A 6,000-nucleotide genomic window follows, 5' to 3' on the forward strand; every position below is an offset into this window, starting at 1 on the left:
TTGCTCAGTCATGTCCGACTCTTTGAGACCCCATGGACTATAGCCCACCAAGCTCCTCTGTCCATGAGGATTCTCCAGGCAAGAATACTGGAGTGGGTTGCCAGGCCCTGCTCAGGGAAAGGTAAATCATGTTATTGGATAGGAAGAATACAAGCTGTCAAAATGACTACATTAGCCAAGACAGTCAAAGGACTCAATGCAATCTTTATCAAATCACCAAGGCCTTTTTTTTTTTTTTTGCAAATCAAGGACAAAAAATTTTAAAATTTGTATGGAGACCTAAAAGAACTTAAATACCTAAAGCAGTCTTGAAGAAAAAACCATGGAGCTGAAGGAATCAAGCTCTCTGATTTCAGACTATACTATAAAGTTAGTCAAAACAGTATGGTACTGGCACAAAACAGAATTAGAGATCAGCGGAGTGGAACAGAAAGTCAGGAAATTAATGTGTGAAATGATGGTTAGTAAATCTACTCAAAGGAGGCAAGAATAAACAATGGAGAAAATGAAGTCTCTTCAGTAAGTTGTGCTGGGACAACTACATGCAGAAAATGTGAAATGAGAACATTCTTTACCCTAAAAATAAGTAAACACAAAATGGATTGAAAAACTACATATGCTCAAGTACAATAAAAACTTCTAGAGGAAAATATAGGCAGGATATTCTCTAACATAAATAGTACTAATACCATTATTTTCTTAGTTCAGTCTCGCAGGCAATAGGAAAAAAAGCAAAAATAAACAAGACCTAACCAAACTTATGAAATTTTGCACAGCAAAGCATTAAAAAAAATGAAAAGTTAAAGATTGAGAGAGGATATTAATATTTGAAAACGATGTAACCAAAAAGCAAATAATCTGCAAAATATGAAATTCTGCAGCCATGAAACTAAAAGACACTTGCTCCTTGGAAGAAAAGCTATGGCTGACCTAGACAGCACATTAAAAAACAGAGACATTTCTTTGCCGACAAAGGTCCGTCTAGTCAAAGCTGTGGTTTTTCCAGTAGTCATGTATGGATGTGAGTTGGACCATAAAGAAAGCTGAGTGCCAAAGAATTGATGCTTTTGAACTGTGGTGCTGGAGAAGACTCTTGAGAGTCCCTTGGACAGGTAGGAGATCAAACCAGTCAATCCTAAAGATCAGTCCTGAACATTCACTGGAAGGACTGATGCTGAAGCTCAAGCTCCAATACTTTGGCCACGTGATGTAAAGTGCTGACTCACTGGAGAAGACCCTGAGGCTGGGAAAGATTGAAGAAAGGAGGAGAAGGGGACAACAGAGGGTGAGATGGTTGGATGGCATCACCAACTCGATGGACATGAGTTTGGGCAAGCTCTGGGAGTTGGTGATGGACAGGGAAGCCTGGCCTGCTGCCCTCTGTGGAGCTGCAAAGAGTCAGACACGACTGAGTGACTGAACTGAACTGCAAAATATATGAACTTCCCATTCACCTCAATATCAAAAACATTAAATCAAAAAATGGGCAGAAGATCTAAACAGACATTTCTAAAAAGAAGACATAGAGATGGCCAAAGAGCACATGAAAACATGTTTAATGTAGATGATTATTAGAGAAATGGAAATCATAACTACACTGAAGTATCACCTCACACTGTTGAAAATTTCTATAATTAAATTATCTACAAATAACAAAGTCTGAAGAGAAAAAAAAATCCCTCCAACACTGTCATAGGAAATGTAATTGGAAAATGCTAATATGGACAATACTATGGAGACTCCTTAAAAATTATGTTAAACTTTATTGTTAAAAAAAGAAACACACTCACAGACTCACAAACTAGGAAAAATTAGCTTTGCCACTTGAGAAAGGTGGCAGGATAATTTAAAATTAAATTATAGTTAAATTAAATTAAAGTTAAGATTAATATACGTACACTATTATATACACAAAAGATAATTCATAAGCACATGCTGTATAACACTGTACTAAATACTCTTTATTAACTTATATGTAAGAAGAACATGAAAAAGAATATCTGAATAAGGAAATAATTTTGCTGTACAACTGAAAATAAAATAACACAGCATATCAATACTCCACCAATATACAAAAAAAAAATTTAAAAAGGGGAAAATGTTATGCATATCTTACAAGAATACAGAAGTCTGATAGGGTAAAAAATATAATAAATAAAATATTTAAAAATAAATATTATGTAGGAGAAAGTCACATCAAATAAAATATTTAAAAATAAATAAACACGTAGGTGAAAGACCTATGCTGAGATCTATAAAATAAAAATAAAGGAAACTGAAGATGATTCAAAGAAATGGGAGCATACCATACTCTATGATTAGAAGTATTAATATTTTTACAAAGGCCATAGTTCACAAAGCAATCTAAAGATTGAAGGGAATCCCTGTCAAATTACCCATGATATTTTTCACAGAATTAGAACCAGTAATTCTAAATTTATAGGGAACCATAAATAACCCCCAAACTGCCAAAGCAATTCTGAGGACCAGGAACAAAGCAGGAGGCATAACCGTCCCAGACTCCACACAACACTACAGAGCTACAGTATTCAAAACAAGGAGGTCCTGACAGAGAAACAGACCTGTGGGGCAATGGGAAAGAATGGAAACGCCAGGCACAAACCCACAGACGTATGGTCAATCTTTGACAGAGGAAGTAAGAATATACAACGGGGAAAGACAGTCTCTACAGCAAGTGGAGGTGGGGAAGTTGAACAGGCATAAATAATCACTGAAATTAGAAACCACCCACACACCTACCTACCCCTCCCAAAAAAAGGAACTCAAAATGGCTAGAGGACTTAAACAGGAAGACACCACACCACAAACTCCTAGAGAAAAACAAAGGGAAATCACACTGTCAGAAATCATCCCATTGTTTTCTGACTTCTAGCTCCCAAGGTAATAAAAAAATAAAAAATGAGAGTTAGTCATATTAATGGCTTTTGAATAATAAAAAAATAACAGAGAATAGGAGAAAATAGTTGCAAATAATATGATCCACAAGACACCAGTCTCAAAATATACAAAAAGCTCACTCACCTCAATATCAAAACACTAGCAACTATACAAAAAACCAGACTGAAGATCTACACAGACATCTCTCCAGAAAAGACCTTCAGATGGCCAGGAAGCATAGCAAAAAGATGCTCAACATTGATAATTTTTAACAAAATGCAAATCAAACCAAATTGAGGCATCATAATAACATTCAAAATTTCCATGATTAAAACATCTACAAATAAGAAATGTTTGAGTAGGTGTGAAGAAAAAAAAAACCTCTCCTCCACTGTTGCTGGGAAGATAAAAGTGGTACCACCATTATGGAGAAGAGTAAGGAAGTTCTTTAAAAACTAAATGAATTTATTTCAGTCAGTCATTAGGTTCAGTCACTCTGTCATGTCTGACTCTTTGCGACTCCAAGAAGTGCAGCACGCCAGGCTTCCCTGTCCATCACCAACTTCCAGAGTTTGCTCAAACTCATGTCCATCAAGTCAGTGATGCCATCCAACCATCTCATCCTCTGTCATCCCCTCTCCTCCTGCCTTCAATCTTTCCCAGCATCAATCTTTTCCAATGAGTCAATTCTTTGTATCAGGTGACCATAGTATTGGAGCTTCAGCATCAATCCTTCCAATGAATACTCAGGATTGATTTTCTTTAGGATTGACTGGTTTGATCTTCTTGTAGTTCAAGGGACTCTCAAGAGTCTTCTCCAAAACCACAGTTTAAAAACATTAGTTCTTTGGTGCTCAGCTTTCTTTATGGTCCAACTTTCACTATTGGGAAAAAATAGCTTTAACTAGATGGACCCTTGTCTGTAATGTCTCTGCTTTTTAATATGCTGTCTAGGTTGGGTCATAGCTTTTCTTCCAAGGAGCAAGCATCTTTTAATTTCATGGCTGCATGCTATGAAGCATAAAACATTAAAAATAAAGTTGAAGATGACTCATAAAAATGGAAAGATATCCCATACTTTTGGTTTGATACCAGTACTATTTTTAAAATGCCCATATGACCCAAAACAATATACAGATTTAGTGCTATCCCTATCATATTCCTTGTGATATTTCACGGAACTAGAACCAATGATTCTAAATTTTACTTGGAACTATACATGACCCAGAATTGCCAAAGCAATCCTGAGGACCAAAGACACAGCAGGAGGTGTAACCCTCCTAGTAGCCACATATAAATAATCACTGAAATTAGAACCCATGTGCACACCATTCAACAAATAGGAACTCAAAAAGCTTGAGGAGTTACAATGGACATCACCCCATAAACTCCCAGAGAAAAAGCTAGGCAAAACGATCTCTCATAAATGGTACCATTGTATTTTGTCTCCCAAGGCAATGGAAAATGAATGAAAGATAAACAAATGGGACCTAATCAAACTTATGATCATTAGCACAACAAAGGAAATCCATTTTAAAAATTAAAAAAAAAAAACCAACCCACCCAATGGGAAAAAATTAGTTTCAAACTTTGAGATCAAGACTGATCTCCAAAATACAGAAACAGCTCATTCAGCTCAGTAACAAAAACATTAACAAGCCAATCAAAAAACGGGCAGAAGATCTACATACACATTTCCCCAGAGGAGACATCCAGATGGCCAAAAAGCATAGGAAAGTAGATGCTCAATGTCATTTATTATTAATGAAATGCAAATTAAAACCACAATGAGGTACCACAATGATCAGAATTTCCATAATTAAAATGTCTACAAATAAATGTTGCACGGAATGTGGAGAACTGTTGCACTGCTGTTGTGTTGTGTTGAACTGTTGTTGAGAACAGAAAGTGGGACTGCCACTGTGGAGAACAGTAAGGAGGTCCTTAAAAATTAAGTGAACTTACTTGAAGAGAGACACAGATACACAGACTCACAGAGTGAGTAAAGAGACTTATGGATACCAAAGGCAAAAGAGATGGGTAGGTATGATTTAGGAGTTTTGGTATAATTTAGATACACCATTCTTTACAAAATAAAAAATATATCATCAACAACAACCACAGGGAACTTTACTCTCTAAGTCACATATGAAAAAAGAAAAATAATATATGTATGTATAAATAAATCAATAGGCTCTACAAGTGAAAGCAGTACAACATTGTAATTCAATGCTACTTTATCATCAATATAAATCTTAAATAATTAAGATGGTAAATGTTATGTTATGCATATTGTACCACAATAAAAAAATGTGAATAAAACTGAAATGAAATAAAATGGTAGCAAAGTATAAATAAAATACTTAAAAACTAACCTGACAAAAGAAGTGAAATACTTATGTCCTGAAAACTATGAAATATTAATAAAGAAATTTGAAAATGTTTCAAATAAATGGAAGAATATCACATAATCTTTTATTGGAGGCATTAAATTATTAAGTGGTCACACTACCCCAAGAAATCTACATATTTAATTGCAAACTCTATCAAAATACCCATGGACATTTTTTTTCAGAGCTAGAACCAATAATACTGAATTTTATATGGAACCATAAATGACCTAGTATTGCCAAAGAAATCCTGAGTACAGAATAAATCGGGAGGCATAACCCTCCCCAGAATTCAGGCAATACTGCAGAGCAACTGTCATCAAAACAAAAGTGGTATTGGCCGAAAAACAGACCTCTGGATCAATGGAACAGAAGAGAAAGCCCAGTAGCAAACCCACACACCCACAGTCAATTAATCTTGCATAAAGGAAGCAAGAATATACAATGGAGAAAAGACAGTCTCCTCGGCAAGTGGTGTTGGGAAAGTTGGACAGTTCCATGGAAATCAGTGAAATTAGAACACAACCTCACATCAGACACAACAACGAACTCAAAATGCTCAAGACTTAATATCCAGACATCACACTATGTAAGTTTTGGAGGACATCATACACAAAACATTCTCTGACATTAATTGTACCAGTGTTTGGTTAGGCCAGCTTCCCAAGGCAATACAAATAAAAGTAAGAAGAAATAGGGTTTCCCTGGTAGC

The sequence above is a fragment of the Odocoileus virginianus genome, chromosome 2 (genome assembly GCF_023699985.2).
Source record: "Odocoileus virginianus isolate 20LAN1187 ecotype Illinois chromosome 2, Ovbor_1.2, whole genome shotgun sequence".
NCBI lineage: Eukaryota > Metazoa > Chordata > Mammalia > Artiodactyla > Cervidae > Odocoileus > Odocoileus virginianus.